Source organism: Coenobita brevimanus, unplaced genomic scaffold (genome assembly GCF_032717465.1).
Source record: "Coenobita brevimanus isolate Jiangsu-jjx unplaced genomic scaffold, ASM3271746v2 jjx.HiC_scaffold_3640, whole genome shotgun sequence".
NCBI classification, from domain to species: domain Eukaryota; kingdom Metazoa; phylum Arthropoda; class Malacostraca; order Decapoda; family Coenobitidae; genus Coenobita; species Coenobita brevimanus.
Genome location: NW_027644685.1, coordinates 6,176 through 12,350, shown reverse-complemented (window position 1 = coordinate 12,350; position 6,175 = coordinate 6,176).

Genomic DNA, 6,175 nt, shown 5'->3' with positions numbered 1-6,175 from the left:
CGAGCGTGTCCTTAGGCTACTCCCCATTTCAGTTAATCTTTGGCCATGAAGTAAGAGGTCCTCTTAAACTCCTCAAAGAACAATGGGTCAAGGATGATGACCAGATTAACTTGCTAGACTATGTGTCAAAATTTAAAGAAAGACTGGCCTATAGTAGGGAAGTAGCCAGGGCACACTTGAAGTCCTCTCAGGAGAAGATGAAGAGGTGGTATGACCACTCTAAGGAACTTAGGCACAGAGTGTTTCACCCAGGCGATCAGGTTCTTGTCTTGCTTCCCGTTCATGGTCAGCCTCTGCAGGCAAGTTTTGCAGGCCCTTATCTAGTGGAAAAGAGGGTATGTGAAGTAAATTATGTTATTTTAACCCCAGACCAGAGGAAGGAACGAAGATTGTGCCATATAAATATGTTGAAGGAGTACCACAGGCGAGACATGGACCCCCTAGTGCTGCATGCATGGTGTCGGCTGTCGAGTTTGGGGACCCCCCTAGTGCTGCATGCGTGGTGTCAGCTGTCAGGTTTGCAGAGGACGAGGGTTGCCCTTTGACTTTGGACCAGATGACCAGTTGGAGAGAAAACCAGGAAGCTTGGAGTACACTGACTAATAAACTCTTCCACTTGACTGCAGAGCGGTGTGCTGAGCTTGTTGCCCTTCTCAGGAAGTTCCTTGATATCTTCCGGGACACCCCAGGATGGACGGAAGTGGCACAGCATGACGTGGACGTTGGAGATGCCAGCCCTGTAAAGCAATCCCCCTACCGGGCTAGTCTGCAAAAGCATACCAGCATTCGAGAGGGACTGAACTACATGTTGCAGCAAGGGTTAATCAAGTCCTGTCAAAGTGAGTAGTGCTCCCCAGTCACAGTGGTTCCAAAACCTGATGGGTCACATCGCTTTTGTATTGATTATTGTAAAGTCATCTCCCTTACCAAGACTGATACTTACCCACTTCCTAGAGTAGATGATTGTGTGGACGCGATAGGCAGTGCTAAGTTTATCACAAAAATAGATTTAATGAAGGGATATTGGCAAGTCCCACTCACAGAAAGGGCCCAAGAAATTTCCTGTTTTGTGGAAAGTGGCAGGACTTATAAATGTAAGGTCATGCCCTATGGTATGAAGAATGCTCCTGCCACCTTCCAAAGGCTGATGAATGATCTCACCAAGGATGTTGAGAATTGTGTTACTTACATTGATGATGTTATTTTTAGCAACACCTGGGAACAACACTTGAGCCAATTAGTTGCCTTGCTTCAGAGACTGTCCTTTGCTAATTTAGTGCTTAATTGAGCTAAATGTGAATTTGTGAGGGCTCAAGTGCAGTATCTAGGTTATGTGGTCGGTTTAGGCAAAGTGAGTCCACCTGATGTTAAAGTTCAGGCCATAGTCAATTCCCCCCCGACCCAAAAATAAGAGAGAGTTGCAACGATTCTTGGGTATGGTAGGGTACTACAGACGTTTTGTTCTGAACTTCTCTGATCTTGTAGCCCCCCTCACTGATTTGTTAAGAATAGGAGTCAAGTATGAGTGGAAGCCAGAATGTGAGGAAGCCTATTCTAAAGTCAAAGCCATCATGTAATTTCACACAGTGCTTCAATCTCCCTATTTTGACAAATCTTTTAAATTAGCTGTCGATGCCAGTGGCCTTGGGGCCGGTGCAGTTTTTCTTCAGGATAATGACTCAAGGCTTTGAGATGCCTGTGTGCTATTTTTTGGCAAAAAGTTCAATAAGGCCCAGAGAAATTATTCAACTATTGAGAAAGAACTCCCTTGCACTCATTCTTGCCCTTCTGCACTTCTCTGTGTATGTTGATCCAGGGTCAGGGTGATATTGTAGTGTACACTGATCACCACCCTCTGAAATTTTTTGTCCCGATTTAAGGACAAAAATCTTAGATTGACCCGCTGGGCCCTATTTTTTGTAAGCATACATGCCCTTGACGTAAGACATGTAAAAGGTGTTAGTAATGTTTTAGCAGATTACCTGTCCAGAACTTGTTTGTACAGTATCTAGAAATTTCCCCTTGGGAAATATCTTCTCTCAAGGAAGGGAGGTGTAACTGGCGTAGTTACCACAGTAGCGAGGAATGGAAGAAATAGAAGATAAGATGATAAGGAAAGGAGAGAGAAGCGAGCTGTTAAGAATATTAAATCTTTTTTCTTATCAGTTTTGCTGCCTGTAAAAGGGTAAACCCTAGTCCCCATGTGTATATACTTAGTGGTCAACTGGACTGGATGACACACCAGATGTTTTTCTCTACAAATTACACAGAAAATCCTTCTTGTCCTTGAACTGTGGATGTAGCTTAGTAGCGTGGGGAGGAGCTAAAAGAGAGTATTTGCCAATACAAGCTTCAGTAACATTTAGCTCCGCCTTTCTTAATGGTGCACGTCACTGGGCTTGTGTAATTTGTGTAACTTCCTGCCATTGGCTCCCCTTGGTAGCAGGTGCCTCTAATGTTTCTGTAAGGACGGGAGGATTATTTCTTAAGACAGCCTAGTGGTTAATTAGCTGAGAGAAAGGAGGAGTAAGTCTGCTTTATAAGGTCAAGGAAAATGTGAAGACATATTTTGTCACTTTTTGTACAGACACACATTTAGTCTCATTTTGTACACACATTCTCCTGTACACATTTTTGTACACATTTTGTCTCATTTACTGTGACGTTACACTTTTGTCAAATTGTGTTGCACTTCTCCCCCAACTTACTACTCACTACATGACTTTGATTACAAAACACACTGTTTCTGCACCATTTCCTCATTTTTTGGTTCACTCCTCCATTTACACAAGTGTGTGATTTATATCTGGATTCAACAGCTTCGAAGTCTCCACGTTTTCCTCGAGCTTTGGTATGTATGTTTGTATGTATGTAGGTAGGGTAGGTAGGTACTGCAGCTCGATACGCAGGTTCATCTATCCTCCTACATTCTAAACACTTATTCCAGGCTAACACCCACGTTCCTTAATTTTATACATGCTCGGGCTGTCTCAAACGAGACCCTGGTGTATTGGTATTACCAGGAATATTTTAAAAAGACAGTTGGTCATTTGGGAGATTAGTAAAAGTTTGCTTTAACAAAATTCAATTTCTTGAATTCATGCTATGTCCCAGCTGATTTCGAGCACGGGGCCCATTAGGACTGTAGGCCACTTCTCTACTGAATCTGGTCAAAGTCCTAGCGATACTTTGCTTTATGGTTGATGCAATAACCCAGCAAATTAATACAAACTTTTCCATGCATATTATTTCAACAGGGTTTAGTATCGGTCCCTGAGGATCATGAGTTCAGAACAAAAATAAAAATGTTCATTTTTCTTTTCTGATTAGGGTATTTGAAGAGGTTACTTTTCATTGTATCTTGTTTTTCGATAGCAGTAGGATTTTTTAAAGGGTTTCCTTAGGCTTTGTTACACTTCAGTGAGATGTGAAGCCAGGATTCAAAAAGATTTCATGATGTTTAAAATGGCTCCATGGACCATTTCAATGGGGATACAATCGCATTTTCATACTTTGTCGTAATTTCTCTTTTTAGATCTTGGCCACAATTTGCTCTCTTTAAGTGTAAATAAGGAAAAAGGATTATTCATTAAGACTTTCCAGTTTAATCAACTTCTATTGTGTTCCTGAGTTAACTCTACCCAGTGAAACTGATATACATGTTCGAAAGAAAACATTTATCTTTTAGTAAGGTAATGATTAATCCTCAAGGCATACATGATTCTATGCACCTTAGTGAGGTGCTAAAAAATCCTTATTTGTTACCACACAAGGGTATACAAAATACTTCATATAAAGGGAATAATAATCATTCGGAAAAAGGTAGCATACATGGGTGTTAAGGCGCTAGTACAGAAAAATTATCCCCCATTCTCAGTTTTGGTTGAGAATAATTCTAAAACAAATGAAACGACTAAAGACTTGTCTGTTGCAGATCCTCTGTATAGGATGGACTATAAGGTGTCTTGAAGACAAGGTTATATTATTCAAAAGATGTTATTTTTAGAAACTGCTTTTTAAAGGTGGATTAATACTGTAATAATATTTCTTTATATATTTGCAGCCATAATAACTGTTTCTACACTTTTCATTTGATTTTTGTATTCTTAGTGAACTGGGGAATTTAATTTTAAAATAGATTAAAAATATTAGTGATTCATCTTCTAACTTCTCCTATAATAGCTCTTAGAACAGGAGCTATTTTAAGCCTGAGCCTCTATTTAAGGGTCAACTCTCTCGTGTTTGCTTCTTTTCGAGGATATCATTCCACAGAGTAAGTCAATGTAACGCCTGAGATTGTTAGGAATGCATATAAAGTTGAAAAGTAATAAAGAGGACAGGGATGTAGTTGAAGGGACGTGTTTGCATAGCCAAACAGTTAAGCTGTCCAACTACTCTGTGCCCTCACATGAAGGCGCCCTCTTGCAACACCACGTGATCTTGTATAAAGTGGTTTCACTGTTTTTAACACGAAATTAAAATGCTCATCAGAGTTTTAGAAGAAACCGTATAAGTATTCTTCTGAGGTGTCGTTTACCTTCAATTAAATAAATTCACTGCTACCAAACATTTATGTTTTAAACATTTTTTATGGTATCCAGCCTTCTCATCATCTAGCTGCTTTTTCTGTATCCCAAAACAACCCTAAAGTAATGAAAAATATAATGTTAATATGCTAAAAATAATTTGCATAAAAAAAAAATCTCCTCCTCTTGTTCTTCTCGTTTTCGATAGGCTCAGGTCTAAAGTGGGAAAACGAATCTCATTTTTTTTTTTCAATCATAAAATATTTAATTTTCCAGTGATCATGGAAGCGATATTTATATTGATCAAAAAAGGTCGACCTTTCTATCTATCTGTCTGTTGACAGAGGCCTCAATTCCGTAAAGGGTGGCCAAAAATAAATAACCTCCATGTTGCCCTGTCCCCCTCCATTTCACTGTCCTCCCCCAGCTCACATCCCCCCTCTCTCATATACCTTTTTACTCCATCCCTCCATCTCATCCTCGGCCTCCCTCTCCCCCCTCTTCTTCATTCACATATGCATTCCAATTCTGTGTATTATTCTCTAACAGCTTCTATCACATCTACTGTACACATCCACACCACAACACTCCTTCACATCGTCATTTGTCATTCTGTCTCTCCATATATCCCCAAATGCTCCTCTTAAATAACTCATTTCCACTGGTGTCAAGCTTGATTTTTGTCCTTCCAACAAGGTCCAAACTTCACTTCCACACATTAGAGTTTGTATCACAATACTGTCATGCAGCAATTTTTTTTTTTTTCCTTGCCCATTTCCCTATTTATCAACACTGTGCTTTCCAAGAGCCAAGAACGGTCATAGGTTAGAAATTGGCTTAACTTTCGTATTTTTAAATCTGAAATTGACCAAACTTGGTGGAAGTGGGTTGAAGATTAGGAATGGGTGAAGTTATTGAATTAGTCAAAGGTAAAGATCAAAGAACATAGTAAATTGGGGGGGGGGAAAACCTGACTATTCAAATTGGATTAAACTTGTATTTTTCAAGTTAGCCTAGGATTGTGTGATTCTTTTGGAGTAACAACAACCCAGACATCAAGTGGCTCGTCACAGACCATGGTGAACAAAAAAAAACACTTTTGAATCTGTTTAGACCAAATACAGCTGAGTGTCTCACAAGGATGAAGTATTTCAAGTTTGAGAGCAGGTTAGTCAAGGGTCAAGGACACTTGGCAGAGTCAAAAGGATTTCGCCATATTACAAGTCAGATCCGAACCTCTTCGGACACAGAAGGCCGATTGTTAGCGTGAATGTTGATTGGGACAGTGGAAGTGGTATTACAAATGAGGCGCTGAGTTCATTACTGGGCTAAGCTGCCCAAAAGTACAAAACACCATGAAAATGAGTTTACAGTCTGGACAACTTCAAAACTTTGGATATCTCAGTAATTGCTTGTTATTTTGATGTGTGTGTTGTTTTTTTAAATGTAGCTTATGCGGTATTTTCTTTATTGCAATAACCTCTGTTTTGCTCTATCTGTCATTAATCATGATGATATCGTGTGAAGAAGTAAAATTTTGCCTCCCACTGGCTGGACAGATCAGCCAAGGAAATATTTTTATCCTACTAATAACTACAGCAATACATCATAAGATGTCAATAATATATTAGCATAATGTCCCAGGGAGT